An 18769-nucleotide genomic window follows, 5' to 3' on the forward strand; every position below is an offset into this window, starting at 1 on the left:
AGGGAATCAGACGCTAAGCGTCTAGTTTCCCTTCATGGAGAGGACCTTTGCTGTGCGGTGTGCGATGACGTCATCGCGCACCGCACAGCATTGTGGTACAGACGCTAGGGGTCATAATTGACCTCTAGTGCCTATGCTGTGCTATGGGAGAGACGTCATGACTGACGTCTCTCCCATAGATCCGAGGAGAAGAGCGGCGCCGGCGGAGGTCTGCAGGTCTGGAATCAGGATCGGGGATAGTAAGTATACTTTGTTTGTTTTTTTTTAATTTCCTTTCAGCAGCGCTACAAATGGGGGCGTGACTGACCACGCCCTCGTACTAAGCCACACCCCTATCTTTTGCCCGGGGCGCCACAAGGGCAAGAACCGGCCCTGAATTTAGCCACTCACACAAAGCACCAGCTGGATGCAGATCTAACTAAAAATTGTCGTCCTATGTCGTGGTTGCAGAGCTCCACAGCACCACACAGTGGGAAAATCATATTATACAGTACATAAAACAGCACCATGCAAGAAAATACAAGCAGAGGGTAGGGAGAGCTTTGTGGCTGAGAGTGGTTAATTTAAATTGGATTTTGGAGCACATCATGAGAGCACAGTGTAAGGATTTACAGAGTGATGGGGTAGAAGTGGCATGGGGAGAGTCAGACAATCATACTCTCCCCTGTACGTCATTAGTATGTGTGTTTGTCCTAATTATATCTTTCTGGGTGCTTAAGTTCCATTTCCGATGCATTTATGCTTTATCGGTGCTCACAAATTGTCTACCACGAGGTATATGTTACTGAAATGAAAGTTACATTAAGCCGACGACTTCCTCTGCGGAGGACCGCGATCTTCATTGACAAAAAAGATGGTTCATTACATGCCTGCATGGATTTCAGTGCTACACTAAAGGCGACATTCAGACACATCCTTTTCCATTCTATCCTGGTCTGCTGGAGTGTATACGATCAGTTAGCATGTGCACTAAATAAGAACTGCTTGTAGTACAGATATGATAAATGAATGACGGTCTGATGAGGACTTTTATGCAAGACCCTTCAAAACTATCCAACTTCACATTGATGAAGGCCAGGGGCGGATTGGCCATAGGAATCGCTGCTGTTTATCACAGCCGAGCAAACGGGTCTCTACTGCGCATACGCCGGCGCCGTAGTGCGCCGGCGCATGCCAGACGACCGAAGGCCGTGGCAGGGCTGCGATCGCCTCTGCCTGATTGACAGGCAGAGGCGGTTGCTGGATGGGAGGGGGCGAAACGGCGGCATTTGGGCGCCGTTTTGTAGGCGTGGTCCGGCCAACGCAGGCGTGGCCGGACCGAACGGGGGGCGGGCCGCAGCGGCTGCGTGACGTCACACGCAGCCGCTGCGGGCCGGGGAGCGAAGAGTAACTCCCGTCCAGCACGCTAAAGCTGCGCTGTCCGGGAGCTACTCTTGAAGTGCAAAGGCATCGCCGCTGTACGATGCCTTTGCACTTCTGCGGGGGGGCCGGCACTGACATGCGGGGCGGGCTAGCCCTGTGCAGGGCGTCCCCCCGCATGTCAGTGTAAATGATCATAGCTGTGCTAAATTTAGCACAGCTACGATCAACTCAGAATGACCCCCTATGTCAGGTCACTGCTACAAAAGTTTACAGGGTCACTTTTCGTTCCCAATCCACCCCAAATCTGCAGCAAAAGATGCAAGGAAGGCCGCATTTGTGTAAATCAGACCCTATGAGGAGGAATCCTGCCCCCCGCAACAGACCCCACCCCCTCATCAGACCGCACCCCCCAGGCTGCTTCCATAAATTTCCAAGACTGGTTTTCCATCCCAATCTACCCCTGATGAAGTGTCTAATAATTTGTTGGCTTGCTTTGCAATTATATAATCTATATGAAATCCTAATTGATAGTGACATCACAGTGTGGCAAAGTATTCCATCATCTCTGACTTCATGTTCTTTTAGCAAAATCGTAAAAATACCATTTTGACATCTAAACTGAAGAATACCTGCGCCATATTATGGCCAGGATGTAATGAAGTCCGAGTTTGGTGGCCATGCGGGATGCCATCTGAACGCAGGCATTTTTTTTAAAGGGGCAGTCATGTACAATGCTAAACCATGCCTTGTACAAGATTGCCTCTTTAAAAAAAAAAAGTCTGAGATTGGCCGGCAGCCCGCACGGCCTTTGAACTTGGACTTCATTTCTTCCTGCCTTATGGGGTACAGCAGTGATAAGAGTGGAGAAGTGAGCCAGTGGAGAAGTGGCTCTATCAACCAATCAGCAGCTCTGTATCATTTTATAGTATGCAAATTATAGATGTTACTTCAGTGCTGATTGGTTGCCATGGGCAACTTCTCCACTGGCTCACTTCTCCGCTCTTATCACTGCTTAGTAAATGTTCCCCTAAGTCTCTTAAGGGAATATTATGGCTCCAAAAAAAAATAGAAATATATAGACGCTAATTCCGTGCTTAATCACCATCTTTCAAGAAAATCCCTTTCAACAGCAGCCATGCAAAAAAGAAAAAAATCTGCCAGCCTGTAGCAATGTCACCTATAGCAAGCTGTACATAAGAGCCATGGTAAATGAAACTGATGAACTTGTATTAATAAAACCAAATTTTATTATGTTGTATAACTTACAAAAACAACATGAAAAAATATAGCAAACCGTGGCTGAGTATTATATTTAAGTTCCTTATTATAGAAAAATCAACACAGGTTTTCCAATGTCCTTGGAATATAGGGCCTAATTCAGACCTGATCGCTAGGGGGCGTTTTTTGCATCGCTGCGATCAGGTAGTCGCCGCCCACAGGGGGAGGGGTGCAATCGCATGTGCAGAAGAGCTGCACAAACAGAAGTCTCTGCTCAGTCCAGGACTTACTCTTCCAGTGCGGTAATCGGGGGCGGAGCTGACGTCAGAAACCCTCCCTTCGAACACCTGGTCCCTCCTGCTTTTCTCCGGACACTCCTTAAAAACGGTCAGTTGCCAGGGGTTTCATGCACTGGGTGTCATGCTTGTTGCCAGGGATTTCATGAGCTGAGTGTTGTGCTTGTAACCAGGGAGTAATGCTTGTTGCTAGGGCTGTGCTCTTAGTGCCACATATGCCCCCAGTGCCAGATATTCCCCCACAGTGCCAGGTACACATATCCCCCAGTGCCAAATATGGCCCCCCAGTGCCAGGTACACACATACCCCCAATGCCAAATATGCCCCCCCCCCCCAAGTGCCAGGTACACACATACCCCCAGTGCCAAATATGCCCCCCCCCCCAGTGCCAGGTACACATATACCCCCCAGTGCCAAATATGCTCCCCCCCAGTGCCAAATATCCCCCCCCAGTGCCAAATATGCTCCCCCAGTGCCAAACATGCCCCCCCAAGTGCCAAATATGCTCCCCAAGTGCCAAATATGCCCCCTCAGTGCCAAATATGCTCCCCCAGGGACAAATACGCTCCCCCAGTGCCAAATATGCCCCCCCAGTGCCAAATATGCTCCCCCAGTGCCAGGTAAACCCCCCGACTCCCCAGCTGCTGTGCGTTTTGGGAAGGAGCTCACGAATGGGCACTTCATTTAACAGACACGCCGCTGCCGCCGGAGACCCAGAAGGGACACACAGGAGAGGCGCGCGCTGTGCCTTCCGTGTCCTTCCCAGCAGAATTCAGTGGCGGCTAGGGCGCCCGGCAGCCCTGCGCACCTCCAAGCGACCGCAGTGGGTGCGGACCCCTTGTTACGCCACTGAAGTGCTGGCTGTGTTACCCAGGGATCAGCAGCGCTGCTCTGTTTCACTGAGCCGCCACTACACAAGACACAGCGCTAAGCTTGTCTAGCCAATGGGAGTTTGGGCTTAAAACGTGTGTGTGTGTGTGTGTGTGTGTGTGTGTGTGTGTGTGTGTGTGTGTGTGTGTATACACTGCTCAAAATAAATAAAGGGAACACTAAAATAACGCAGCCTAGATCTGAATGAATGAAATATTCTTATTAAATACTTTGTTCTTTACATAGCTGAATGTGCTGACAACAAAATCACACAGAAATTATCAATGGAAATCAAATTTGTTAACCCATGGAGGTCTGGATTTGGAGTCACACTCAAAATTAAAGTGGAAAAACACACTGCAGGCTGATCCAACTTTGATGTAATGTCCTTAAAACAAGTAAAAATGAGGCTCAGTAGTGTGTGTGGCCTCCACGTGCCTGTATGACCTCCCTACAACGCCTGGGCATGCTCCTGAAGAGGTGGCGGATGGTCTCCTGAGGGATCTCCTCCCAGACCTGGACTAAAGCATCCACCAACTCCTGGACAGTCTGTGGTGGATGGAGCGAGACATGATGTCCCAGATGTGCTCAATTGGATTCAGGTCTGGGGAATGGGTGGGCCAGTCCATAGCATCAATGCCTTCGTCTTGCAGGAACTGCTGACACACTCCAGCCACATGAGGTCTAGCATTGTCTTGCATTAGGAGGATCCCAGGGCCAACCGCACCAGCATATGGTCTCACAAGGGGTCTGAGGATCTCATCTCAGTACCTAATGGCAGTCAGGCTACCACTGGCGAGCACATGGATGGCTGTGCGGCCCCCCAAAAAATGCCACCCCACACCATTACTGACCCACTGCCAAACCGGTCATGCTGGAGGATGTTGCAGGCAGCAGAACGTTCTCCTTGGCGTCTCCAGACTCTGTCACATCTGTCACATGTGCTCAGTGAGAACCTGCTTTCATCTGTGAAGAGCACAGGGCGCCAGTGGCGAATTTGCCAATCTTGGTGTTCTCTGGCAAATGCCAAACGTCCTGCACGGTGTTGGGCTGTAAGCACAACCCCCACCTGTGGACGTCGGGCCCTCATACCACCCTCATGGAGTCTGTTTCTGATCGTTTAAGTAGACACATGCACATTTGTGGCTTGCTGGAGGTCATTTTGCAGGGCTCTGGCAGTGCTCCTCCTGTTGCTCCTTGCACAAAGGCGGAGGTAGCGGTCCTGCTGCTGGGTTGTTACCCTCCTACGGCCTCCTCCACGTCTCCTGATGTACTGGCCTGTCTCCTGGTAGCACCTCCATGCTCTGGACACTACGCTGACAGACACAGCAAACCTTCTTGCCACAGCTCGCATTGATGTGCCATCCTGGATGAGCTGCACTACCTGAGCCACTTGTGTGGGTTGTAGACTCCGTCTCATGCTACCACTAGAGTGAAAGCACCGCCAGCTTTCAAAAGTGACCAAAACATTAGCCAGTAAGCATAGGAGCTGAGAAGTGGTCTGTGGTCACCACCTGCAGAACAACTCCTTCATTGGGGGTGTCTTGCTTATTGCCTATAATTTCCACCTGTTGTCTATTCCATTTGCACAACAGCATGTGAAATTGATTGTCAATCAGTGTTGCTTCCTAAATGGACAGTTTGATTTCACAGAAGTGTGATTGACTTGGAGTTACATTGTGTTGTTTAAGTGTTCCCTTTATTTTTTAGAGCAGTGTGTGTATATAGTGATGTGCATCGGAAATTTTTCGGGTTTTGTGTTTTGGTTTTGGATTCGGTTCCGTGGCCGTGTTTTGGATTCAGACGCGTTTTGGCAAAACCTCCCTGAAAATTTTTTGTCGGATTCGGGTGTGTTTTGGATTCGGGTGTTTTTTTACAAAAACCTCTCAAAAACAGCTTAAATCATAGAATGTGGGGGTCATTTTGATCCCATAGTATTATTAACCTCAATAACCATAATTTCCACTAATTTCCAGTCTATTCTGAACACCTCACACCTCACAATATTATTTTTAGTCCTAAAATTTGCACCGAGGTCGCTGGATGGCTAAGCTAAGCGACCCAAGTGGCCGACACAAACATCTGGCCCATCTAGGAGTGGCACTGCAGTGTCAGACAGGATGGCAGATTAAAAAAATTGTCCCCAAACAGCACATGATGCAAAGAAAAAAAGAGGCACAATGAGGTAGCTGTGTGACTAAGCTAAGCGACCCAAGTGGCCGACACAAACACCTGGCCCATCTAGGAGTGGCACTGCAGTGTCAGACAGGATGGCACTTCAAAAAATACTCCCCAAACAGCACATGATGCAAAGAAAAATGAAAGAAAAAAAGAGGCGCAAGATGGAATTGTCCTTGGGCCCTCCCACCCACCCTTATGTTGTATAAACAGGACATGCACACTTTAACAAACCCATTATTTCAGCGACAGGGTCTGCCACACGACTGTGACTGAAATGACTGGTTGGTTTGGGCCCCAACCAAAAAAGAAGCAATCAATCTCTCCTTGCACAAACTGGCTCTACAGAGGCAAGATGTCCACCTCCTCCTCATCCTCCGATTCCTGACCCCTTTCACTGTGTACATCCCCCTCCTCACAGATTATTAATTCGTCCCCACTGGAATCCACCATCTCAGGTCCCTGTGTACTTTCTGGAGGCAATTGCTGGTGAATGTCTCCACGGAGGAATTGATTATAATTCATTTTGATGAACATCATCTTCTCCACATTTTCTGGAAGTAACCTCGTACGCCGATTGCTGACAAGGTGAGCGGCTGCACTAAACACTCTTTCGGGGTACACACTGGAGGGGGGGGGGGGGCAACTTAGGTAAAATAAAGCCAGTTTGTGCAAGGGCCTCCAAATTGCCTCTTTTTCCTGCCAGTATACGTACGGACTGTCTGACGTGCCTACTTGGATGCGGTCACTCATATAATCCTCCACCATTCTTTCAATGGTGACAGAATCATATGCAGTGACAGTAGACGACATGTCAGTAATCGTTGGCAGGTCCTTCAGTCCGGACCAGATGTCAGCACTCGCTCCAGACTGCCCTGCATCACCGCCAGCGGGTGGGCTCGGAATTCTTAACCTTTTCCTCGCAGCCCCAGTTGCGGGAGAATGTGAAGGAGGAGCTGTTGACGGGTCACGTTCCGCTTGACTTCACAATTTTCTCACCAGCAGGTCTTTGAACCTCTGCAGACTTGTGTCTGCCGGAAAGAGAGATACAACGTAGGTTTTAAATCTAGGATCGAGCACGGTGGCCAAAATGTAGTGCTCTGATTTCAACAGATTGACCACCGTGAATCCTGGTTAAGCGAATTAAGGGCTCCATCCACAAGTCCCACATGCCTAGCGGAATCGCTCTGTTTTAGCTCCTCCTTCAATGTCTCCAGCTTCTTCTGCAAAAGCCTGATGAGGGGAATGACCTGACTCAGGCTGGCAGTGTCTGAACTGACTTCACGTGTGGCAAGTTCAAAGGGTTGCAGAACCTTGCACAACGTTGAAATCATTCTCCACTGCGCTTGAGTCAGGTGCATTCACCCTCCTTTGCCTATATCGTAGGTAGCTGTATAGGCTTGAATGGCCTTTTGCTGCTCCTCCATCCTCTGAAGCATATAGAGGGTTGAATTCCACCTCGTTACCACCTCTTGCTTCAGCTGATGGCGGGGCAGGTTCAGGAGTGTTTGCTGGTGCTCCAATCTTCGGCACGCGGTGGCTGAATGCCGAAAGTGGCCGGCAATTCTTCGGGCCACCGGCAGCATCTCTTGCACGCCCCTGTCGTTTTTTTAATAATTCTGCACCACCAAATTGAATGTATGTGAAAACATGGGACGTGCTGGAATTTGCCCACATGTAATGCACGCACAATATTGGTGGTGTTGTCTGATGTCACAAATCCCTAGGAGAGTCCAATTGGGGTAAGCCATTCTGCGATGATGTTCCTCAGTTTCCGTAAGAGGTTGTCAGCTGTGTGCCTCTTCTGGAAAGCGCTGATACAAAGCGTAGCCTGCCTAGGAACGAGTTGGTGTTTGCGAGATGCTGCTACTGGTGCCTCCGCTGCTGTTCTTGCTGCGGGAAGCAATACATCTACCCAGTGGGCTGTCACAGTTATATAGTCCTTAGTCTGCCCTGCTCCACTTGTCCACATGTCCGTGGTTAAGTGGACATTGGGTACAACTGCATTTTTTAGGACACTGGTGACTCTTTTTCTGAGGTCTGTGTACATTCTCGGTATCGCCTGCCTAGAGAAATGGAACCTAGATGGTATTTGGTACCGGTGACACAGTACCTCAAGCAATTCTCTAGTTTCCTGTGAATTAACGGTGGATACCGGAAACACGTTTGACACCACCCAGGCTGCCAAGGCCTGAGTTATCTGCTTTGCAGCAGGATGACTGCTGTGATATTTCATCTTCCTCGCAAAGGACTGTTGGACAGTCAATTGCTTACTGGAAGTAGTACAAGTTATCTTCCGACTTCCCCTCTGGGATGATGATCGACTCCCAGCAGCAACAACAGCAGCGCCAGCAGCAGTAGGCGTTACACTCAAGGATGCATCGGAGGAATCCCAGTTAGGAGAGGACTCGTCAGACTTGCCAGTGACATGGCCTGCAGGACTATTGGCTTTCCTGGGTAAGGAGGAAATTGACACTGAGGGAGTTGGTGGTGTGGTTTGCAGGAGCTTGGTTACAAGAGGGAGGGATTTAGTTGGCAGTGGACTGCTTCCGCTGTCACCTAAAGTTTTTGAACTTGTCAATGACTTCTGATGAATGCGGTCCAGGTGACGTATAAGGGAGGATGTTCCGAGGTGGTTAACGTCCTTACCCCTACTTATTACAGCTTGACAAAGGCGACACACGGCTTGACACCTGTTGTCCGCATTTCTGTTAAAATAACTCCACACCGAAGAGGTGATTTTTTTTGTAATTTGACCAGGCATGTCAATGGCCATATTCGTCCCACGGACAACAGGTGTCTCCCCGGGTGCCTGACTTAAACAAACCACCTCACCATCAGAATCCTCCTTATCAATTTCCTCCTCAGGACCAGCAACACCCATATCCTCATTCTGGTGTACTTCAACAGTGATATCTTCAATTTGACTATCAGGAACTGGATTGCGGGTGCTCCTTCCAGCACTTGCAGGGGGCGTGCAAATGGTGGAAGGTGCCACCTCTTCCCGTCCAGTGTTGGGAAGGTCAGGCATTGCAACCGACACAATTGGACTCTCCTTGGGGATTTGTGATTTAGAAGAACGCACAGTTCTTTGCTGTGCTTTTGCCAGCTTAAGTCTTTTCATTTTTCTAGTGGGAGGATGAGTGCTTCCATCCTCATGTGAAGCTGAACCACTAGCCATGAACATAGGCCAGGGCCTCAGCCGTTTCCTTGCCACTCCGTGTCGTAAATGGCATATTGGCAAGTTTACGCTTCTCCTCAGACGCTTTTAATTTAGATTTTTGGGTCATTTTACTGAACTTTATTTTTTGGGATTTTACATGCTCTCTACTATGACATTGGGCATCGGCCTTGGCAGACGACGTTGATGGCATTTCATCGTCTCGGCCATGACTAGTGGCAGCAGCTTCAGCACGAGGTGGAAGTGGATCTTGATCTTTCCCTATTTTACCCTCCACATTTTTGTTCTCCATTTTTTAATGTGTGGAATTATATGCCAGTAATATATCAATAGCAATGGCCTACTACTATATATACTGCGCACAACTTAAATGCACCACAGGTATGTATGGATGGATAGTATACTTGACAACACAGAGGTAGGTAGAGCAGCAGCCTACTGTACCGTACTGCTATATATTATATACTGGTGGTCAGCAAAATTATGCACTGTCCTACTACTATATATATACTGCGCACAAAAACTTAAATGCACCACAGGTATGGATGGATAGTATACTTGACGACACAGAGGTAGGTAGAGCAGTGGCCTACTGTACCGTACTGCTATATATTATATACTGGTGGTCAGCAAAATTATGCACTGTCCTCCTACTATATATATACTGCGCAAAACTTAAATGCACCACAGGTATAGATGGATAGTATACTTGACGACACAAAGGTAGGTAGAGCACTGGACTATTGTACCGTACTGCTATTTATTATATACTGGTGGTCAGCAAAATTATGCACTGTCCTCCTACTATATATATATACTGCGCAAAACTTAAATGCACCACAGGTATGGATGGGATAGTATACTTGACGACACAGAGGTAGGTAGAGCAGTGGACTACTGTACCGTACTGCTATATATTATATACTGGTGGTCAGCAAAATTATGCACTGTACTCCTACTATATATATACTGCGCAAAACTTAAATGCACCACAGGTATGGATGGATAGTATTTTAGGACAAAGAGACTCCCGCACCAGATTTCATCAATAAAAAATCATACAGGGAATATTAATGGCGTACCAATCTATGTTGATAAATCAAATGTTCCAACATAACGCACATATACATGGTGCTGCTTGTTGATTGTGTATTATATAGCAATTTTAAAGAGAAAGAAGTCGGACTTCCGCTTCCGGTCTCATGCAGGTCGCAGCATAGCTCCGCTGCTCCGTTCAGGACCCGTCAAACTAAACTCTAAAAGGCTGCCGAACGCCTTCATCACCTCTCCACCCTGCAGCATAAGAGAATACTGAACTCTGATGGAGAAGTATCTCGCTTCCCCGCCCGCCGCCAAGCCGCTGCAGCCCAGACAGGAGAAACGGCGCGCTGAACCCATCATGGCGCCGGACGCTGACACAGCGCCCAGCGTCCCTGCACACAAGAAAGCTGCTGCAGCAGCTTCAGAAGACCCTGACTCTCCTCAGGTACGGTGCTCCTCTGACTCCCCTGTGACATATAAAGACATAGTGGAAGCAATGCAAACCACTATGTCTCCATTACTGACACAGGCAGTGTCAGAAATAACCCAGCAGATACAGAATCTACAGGGCAGGCTCTCAGACGCAGAGAATCATATAGGAGCAATCTCCCATGATGTCTCAGAAGCACAGTGTCAGATCCTCAGACTCCAGAAAGAAAATCATCAGCTTTGGAATAAAGTTGATGATATAGAGAACAGATCAGGAAGATGCAATATTAGAATTGTTGGAGTCCCAGAATCCCTAAAAGGGCCGGATATCACATCCTTTATAACCATCACCCTCCCGAAACTCCTGAAGATAGAAATGGAATGCAAAGACCTAGTAATTGAAAGAGCCCACAGAGTAGGCCCCCCTCCTAAGCCTCATGACAAAAGGCCTAGGGTTATTATTTTTAAATGCCTAAACTACTTGCACAAGCTTGCTATCTGGAAGGGATCAGTACTAAATGCCGCCGGTCGGAATCCCGGCGGTCGAAATACCGACGCCGGAATCCCGACCACACAATCCCGACAGGGGTGGTGAGCGGAACAAAGCCCCTTGCGGGCTCGCTTCGCTCGCCACGCTCGGCACACTATTATATTCTCCCTCTATGGGTGTCGTGGACACCCACGGAGGGAGAATATGTCGGGATTGTGGCGGTCGGGATTGTGGCGGTCGGGATTGTGGCGGTCGGGATTCCGGCGTCGGTATTTCGACCGCCGGGATTCCGTCCGGCGGCATCCTGACCGCATCCCATCTGGAAAGCTTCCAGAAAGATTCCGGATCTGGTATGGGAAGGTAAACGCATACGTCTCTTTCAAGACTTCTCGGTTGAACTAACCAGGGCGAGAAAAGACTTTTCTCCAATTTGCTCCTCTCTTGTCTCAGAAAAACGAAGATTTGCACTCATGTACCCGGCGCGCCTGCGCATCTTCTACGATGACAAACATTATGATTTTAATTCCCCAGATGATGCACAAGCCTTTCTGAGAGAAGAGCACCGCCAGATACCAGAAGATATCTCAGACCCACAACCTTCACAAAAATAGGACGTTCTTCTAATACCCACTTATAGCTATGTGTCGCTTTCTGGTATTATTATAAGCAAGTTTAGCAGTTTAAAAGACTGAATTTCCCTATTTCACTAGTTATGCCTACTCTAAGTTAGTTATCACCTCTGATGTATGAATACTAAGTCTACGGAAAGTCTATTACACACACACATCCCTCCCCCCCCCCCCCCACACTCTTTCTACCTATTCCCTTCTTCCCCCCCCCCCCCCTCCCTCCTTCCCACTCCAATACACCCCTCAATACAATTCTAAATACTGCTTTCTACTTCTGACTACACAGACTAAACTCTATTAGAGGCCCTCCCCTCTGCATACCTCGAGAACTCATACTCCCTGCCTATCACACTGTCTGTACCTTTATGGTATAATACACAACCTACATCTATGCCATTCATAAAGAGGTCTATTTTAACAACTTCTAAGTGTTCTAGAACACCTGTAATGTTCCGTTATGTACCACTCTAGTTTCCTACACACTTTGATTAGTGTTGTTGCGTTATATATAAGTTTTAATAAGCTGTGGAAGATCTATGCCACCAGGCAAACAAATTTTCTGTTTACCATGAGGTACAAACCCATGGGAAATGTGTTGCATTATGTTGTTGCATTGTCTTGTCTCCCCCTCCCTTCTTGTTTCTTCCCCTTATGTTTCCCATCTGCACCCAGGTCTACCGTCATCAAAATCAAAGTATGTACTGTGCTGCTGATACTCCTAACTCCCTATCTCCCATGTCATCTTTAAAGATCGGATCGATCAATGTGGGAGGTTTCAACTCTCCAGCAAAGCGCCGTAAGGTACTGGTTTACTTAAATAGACAACATTTGGACATAGCATTCATCCAAGAATCTCACCTCATATCCGAGGAAACAGCCAAACTGCAGATGCTCAATTGGAGACTCCTAGAGCCTCCTCCCCCTTTAACTCCAAATCTAGGGGAGTTGTCATACTGATCTCGAAAAATATTCCATATGATACATTGTCCACTGAGGTGGATCCAGAAGGCCGATATATTATAGTTTCGGTTAAGATTTACTCCACCGTATACACTTTATGTTCCCTATACGCTCCTAACTCCAAACCCCAATCTTTCCTACATACACTAATCCAGAAACTGCTACCCTTTGCCTCCTCTAATATGATCCTGGGAGGTGACTTTAATTTAATTTCCCATCCCCATTTAGATAAATCCCTACCTGTGGCTTCATCCCACCCCCCACCTAAACAAGGTATTCCTTCCTTTTTATCTATGCTTCAGCTGGTTGACGTGTGGAGAGCTCTCAACCCTACCGAGCGTGAATACACCTGCTTATCCTCTGCTCACAATACCCTTTCCCGTATTGACTATATTACTCTATCTAATACTCTCTTTACCCAAGTCACAGACTCAGGTATTGAGCCAATAATAGTGTCTGATCATGCATTGGTATGGCTAAAATTAAAAACTCAAAATGAGGTCTCCACACATAGAACATGGAGGTTTCCAGCAAATCTGATTAATTCCCCGAAATTTATTGTTTCTCTAAATAAAGCTTGGGAAGACTACCATGAACACAACAAACACCTTCTTGCCTCGGACCCATCCCTATACTGGATGACGGCGAAAGCAGTCATTAGAGGATCTGTCCTATCCTATGAATCCCAGGCAAAAAAGCGAAATTCTGAATCATATATCTCCCTTCAACAAACACTTACGAGCACCTATTCTACCTATACTCAAAACCCTTCTAGTACCAATAAGTCCATATACCTGACGGCCAAGATTAAATTTGATGAACTACTACAATCAATGGCAGATAAATATCAATTTTCCTCCAATTTTCGTTATCATAGGTATGGAAATAAAACCAGCAAATTTTTAACCAATATTTTAAATGGAACCAGACCTCCAATGAGGGTACAACCATTAATACTACCTGACGGGAGGCACACTTCCTCAAATAAACAAATAACCCAAATAATGAGTGAATATTTCGCTAACATATTCCAATAGTCAGTCCTCTCTTCCCCCCCCCCCCCTCCACCACCACTCCCCCAGACTTACCTCCTGATACACCTAACACTACTAATGCATCAACCCCGGATATTCCCCTATCTATCTGGCAAGACTTACTATACCCTCAAGTCCCACAAGATCTAATCCCCTCCCTAACTCCCCCAATCACAGTCGAAGAGGTCAGACAGAATATTAAGTCCTTGAAACCTGCCAAGGCACCTGGCCCGGATGGATACTGCGGAGAATTTTATAAACTGTTCATAGATCAGGTTTCCCCAATTTTAACGACATTCTACAATTTTATTTTATATAAATGTTCACCTCCCTTGTATTTCAATTCAGCAATAATTAAATTAATTCTAAAGCCAGGGAAAAACCCTGCTCTTCCAGGCTCGTATAGACCCATTTCATTATTAAATTGCGACTATAAACTCCTCACAAAAATCCTCGCCACTAGACTAAACCCAATCCTTCCTGCGGTGATCCATCCGGACCAGTCAGGATTCATTAAAGGAAGACATTCCGTCACAAACATTCGCAAAGTGCTGGCTACACTTCAAGCTGACGAGGTGGGAACAGATGGGTCCAATGGAAAAATCATACTTTCCATAGATGCCGAGAAGGCTTTCGATCTAGTACAGTGGTCCCATCTGTTCCTTACATTAGAACGCTTTGGCTTTCCCCCCACTTTCATAAATTTCCTCAAGACATTATACACATTACCAACATCCCAAATAGCCTGTAATGGCTTCCTCTCCCCCCCCCCCCCCTTCTCTATACAGAAAGGAACACGACAGGGATGCCCTCTTTCGCCCCTCTTATTCGCCCTGGCAATAGAACCCTTAGCAATGGCACTTCGCTCAGACCCAAGATTCACAGGTATATATATTTCATCCTTAGAATTAAAAATTTCATTATTTGCTGATGATATGATTCTCTTCATATCCAACCCGACAGTATCCTTACCAATAATTCTAGGTATTATTACTTCCTTCAGCCCCATCTCCGGTTATAAAATTAACATTTCAAAATCAGTTATCCTACCCATTCATCCTTTGAATTCCGCTCTCCGAACCCATCCAGCCTTAACCCAATTTCAGATCCAATCCTCACAAATCACTTACTTAGGAATTCAAATTACTAATAGTCCCTCGTCACTTTATTCGGCCAACTTTACCCCTCTACTATTAAAAATCCACTCGCAACTTAAATCATGGACCAACTTACCGTTATCTCTATTTGGTAGAACAGCAGTTTTAAAGAGTGTTATATTTCCAAAAATATACTATATTCTACAAATGCTACCATGCCTCATTACAAAACATGATATACAAAATTTAGAAAAAGCCTTCTCTTCCTTCCTATGGAATGGCAAAAGGCCGAGAATATCCTTACAAAAACTCTATAAAACAAAAACCTCAGGTGGACTTACTCTTCCAAACTTTAATCTATATGCCCTTACCACTCACGTTCGTTATATAGCGGATTGGCTCATGGAAACCTCCAACTACACGGACAAAACACTAGAACAACAGGTTTTTCGCCCTTTCTCCCCTGGGGCGCTTCTTCAAACGCCAGCCAGCCTCATACCTAAGAAAATACTGAACCATATATTATTCCGGGATACCTACTCTAGCTGGATTAAAATTAATAAAATTCTCAAATCATCTCACACTAGAACCCCATTCATTCCACTCTGGGGTAACCCTAACTTCATTCCATCCATCTTAGACAACACCTTTCACCAATGGTCTGAGAAAGGACTCAATTTGGCAACAAAATTATTCGACCCAGGAGAAACCATACTCCCTTTCTCTTCCCTAAAAGAGGCATATACACTCCCTAACTCCCAGTTTTATCTCTACCTGCAAGCCAGACACTTTGCCCTTTCCTCAATGCCAAACAACACTAAGCCCAAGATAACTCACCCTCTGGATCCCTTCTTCAACTCTCTCTCCAAGAAAACTTTCAAATCCAAGGCACTTTACCTCTTCCTTATGAATTGCAAAACTGATAATCATATTAACACGCTAGCCCGTTCATGGAGCACAGATATACCCACAATCTCAGCCCATAATCTATTTAACGCCCAGACCCCTAAGATAATGAGCATATTGCAATCGGTATACCTGCAAGAAGTTCACTTCAAATCACTACACAGAATATATATCGCCCCTGCCCAAAGAAGGTACATGTCAAATGTGGAATCGGGCATATGCCCCAAATGCTCAATGTCCAATGCGAAATACTTTCACTCTATCTGGGCCTGTACTAAGATATTGAAATTCTGGCGAAAAGTCCTAGCTTTTCTTGAATCCTCAGTTCAAGTGAGGTTAGCACTGAACCCATTAGCCTGTCTATGTTTAAGTTTGGAGACTTGGAACATTCCCACAACAGATCGTATCCTCACCCCCTTCCTTATCGTCACTCTAACCATGGCAAAGAAACTCATCCTAATACACTGGACTGTTAAATCATCACCTTCAATTCAAGAATTGAAACACAAATTACTACAATTGATTTACTTCGACAAGAGAGCACTCTTTCTCAATCCCGATGCTCAAATAAACAAATTTACTCAGAAATGGGGACGATACATCACCTCTCTAGATGATGAGACAAAAAAAGATATATGGTACAATTTAGCTCCTATATCTGATCTTTGATACTCATGATCCACACCTTATATCGAAGATCAAGCACACTCATACCTATCGATCTATCTTGACCTAGGATACTTCTCCCCCCCCCCTCCCCCCCATCCCTTCCCTACCCTCTCCCCACCCACAGTCTTCGTCTTATTGTATGTCTTAATTAACTTCTTCTATATCTTTATTATCTGACTTTGATTCTATGGTGTATTCAATTTCCGAAATATTACCGGCTCTATGTTTTCTAAACAGTAACGATATATATGACAATGTAAATTCTTTTGCTACCTTATACATTGTAATACTCCTTATCATTTCGGCTTTTCCCAAGTCTGTTTGTATGCAACGCTAATTTACATTACTCCTCAAGGATTATTCAGTTCAAAAGACAATTTATGTTAAACTATATTGCACTTTTGTGTTAAAAATGAATAAAATCTTTAAACAAAAAAAAAAAAAAGAGAAAGAAGTCAATCAACTTGAATAGCAGCACTCTTCCCTTTCAACAAAAGATTCAATTCTTCTTTAATGAAAAAAACAACATTTTCTGTATTTTATTATTAAAATTGAGGTTACGATACCCATATGTGATGTGAATGTATTTAATATTACCACATATGATGTATTATGTCCTTTTAAAGAAGGATATACAAGTGAAATATAAAATCAATAGAGACAGAATAACGTGTAAGAAAGAAAAAGATTTTTTTTTAAATATGTTACGTGAATAAATTTTATTAAAAGAAAATGCCTGCGTGCTGTCTTTATTCTGTAATTTTAGCAAACACCTATGATGGAAGAAGTAATAAGATAATCACTCAAGACTACCACTGACTGTTATTGCCAGTGATGTCTATAATATAGCTACAGATGTAAAAAATCTTGCAACATTACTGACACTTTCTTTTGCAAAGAATCACAGTGTAATATTTGTTGCTAAAGGGTGAAGAAATTCCAAACAATGCTGCTCATACCAGATGACAGTATAATTGTCTGTAAACGTACTACTCTAAGGCTCGTATTGCCCTGTGTAACTTCAATGTTTATTAACACTTTCAGTGACCGCTGATTTTTATATCTAAATAATAATTCCGCTACCTGTTATTACACAAATGTGAGATTCATATTGTCAGGTAACTTTACTGTGTCAGTGGGTCTTCAAAGTTGCCACTAGTGTTTAATAGTATTGTGAGTATTAATTAATAACACTCGCTTGGTCCTGAATACACCAGCTTTTTGACAATCTTTATATGATGGAGAGATGTAGGATTAGACCATATGCTATAATTATCTGCCTGGCAATAATATGAATAGACTAATATGTCATCAGACTTTTATTGCCATTTTAAATTACAAACACCATAAACTACATTTATTGAGTCATAATTCTCTCACATATTTTGATGACAGTTCCACCTCTATTGTACCTCTCTGCCTTATCGGTGTTACTCTGAATATTTATAGGTACATAGTTATTGGACCCTAGGCACATAAATTGCAGTTCATCAGGCATCTAACGTAGCTGAAAACGGCCACACTAATCTCTATATCTTACAGTGGCAATATACGTGACCCAAACTGCTGCTAGACACTCCTATCTCATATTATTGCAGCCAACGAGCATCTCGTGTTATAAACAATGATCCCCTCTATATTTACATTAGTAGCCTATATTATTCAAAATTCACAGGTATTTAGTACATTTTTAAACAGTATAGACAGCGCACAGCGATGCCAATGCGCATTTCACTTTGCTAAGCTTCGTCAGGGCTATAGTCAGGGCTACTATGGATAGTATACTTCATGACACAGAGGTAGGTAGAGCAGTGGACTACAGATATTTGCAGCACACTATCACAGATATTTGCAGCACACTGAGCACAGATATTTGCAGCACACTGAACACAGAAACTGAGAGAACGCCAGCCACGTCCTCTCACTATCATCTCCAATGCACGAGTGAAAAATGGCGGCGAAGCGCGGCTCCTTATATAGAATACGAATCTCACGAGAATCTGACAGCGTGATGATGACGTTCGGGCGCGCTCGGGTTAACCGAGCAAGGCGGGAAGATTCGAATCTGCCTCGGAACCGTGTAAAATGGGTGAAGTTCGGGGGGGTTCAGATTCCGAGGAACCGAACCCGCTCATCACTAGTGTATATGTGTATATATATATATATATATATATATATATATATATATATATATATCAGAAAACAGTTTATGCGCAATTACCATTCCTCTTTGCAAGTGTTTTACTGTGGAACCACAAGTCCCAGTTTCAGCTGTAAAAAAGGAGAATGTCCATGCTTTCAAATGGATTCAGATGTATCCCCTTAAGCCCCAAGATTCTTTGAATCGGCAGCTCCACTGGACACCAATACCCACAGTTGGTAATGAATTTTGTAATTAAATGGAAGAAA

This window comes from Pseudophryne corroboree, chromosome 11 (genome assembly GCF_028390025.1).
Source record: "Pseudophryne corroboree isolate aPseCor3 chromosome 11, aPseCor3.hap2, whole genome shotgun sequence".
NCBI lineage: Eukaryota > Metazoa > Chordata > Amphibia > Anura > Myobatrachidae > Pseudophryne > Pseudophryne corroboree.